This window comes from Penaeus monodon, chromosome 28 (genome assembly GCF_015228065.2).
Source record: "Penaeus monodon isolate SGIC_2016 chromosome 28, NSTDA_Pmon_1, whole genome shotgun sequence".
In the NCBI taxonomy this organism is placed as follows: Eukaryota; Metazoa; Arthropoda; class Malacostraca; order Decapoda; family Penaeidae; genus Penaeus; species Penaeus monodon.
In genome coordinates this window covers 18,362,539-18,363,172 of record NC_051413.1, presented here as the reverse complement: position 1 = coordinate 18,363,172, position 634 = coordinate 18,362,539, and the positions used below count along the sequence as shown (strand labels likewise).

General features: G+C 43.8%; 1 protein-coding gene across 1 annotated transcript in view; it reads left to right on the top strand.

Moving 5' to 3' along the window:
* LOC119591408 (glycine-rich RNA-binding protein blt801-like) overlaps positions 1-634 on the top strand; it is a 13,827-nt gene that overhangs the window by 12,950 nt on the left and 243 nt on the right. The gene's annotated exons all lie outside the window — the stretch shown is intronic.

Here is a 634-nt window from a genome sequence, read left to right as displayed (position 1 = left end):
GATTTTCGTGGAGTAACTCAGCGGAGCCCAAGGTCGCCGCATTCTTTGTTTCCCTCGGCTGAGGGAGTATAAAGCCTCCGCTCTTCCGGCGTGTTGGCAGTTGCTTCTCAACGTTTCAACACTCAACATGGTTTGTCAAAAGAACGGTTTTTCATCCCTCTCTCTATATTCACCTCTATATTTGTCTCTCTTTTTATGTTTCACAATATCTTTCTCTCTCCCTTAGTTTTCGTGTGTGAAAATTAATAGTAATCAAATTAATTTTTGATATAGTAAAATCCTTTTAGCACGGTCTTGAAATTAAAGGAACTCAATGATTTGCAATATATATATTTTTTTTTCACTCAGGTCCGCGCACTCTTCACCGTCATGGTCCTGGCCCTCGTGGTCGCCTTCGCCGCCGCCGGTCACTTCGGCGGAGGTGGATTTGGTGGACACTCTGGTGGATTTGGCGGTGGAAAATCCGGTGGATTCAGCAGAGGAGGATTCGGAGGTGGATTTGGAGGTAATCTTTCTTATCGTTTGAACGGAAAATTGATTCTATCGAGCGATCACATGACAAGGTTCCAATTCGATAGAAATTTTTGAAGAGCATCAGATGCCAAAGCTTTCTAACGAACTCCGGCATTTCCAC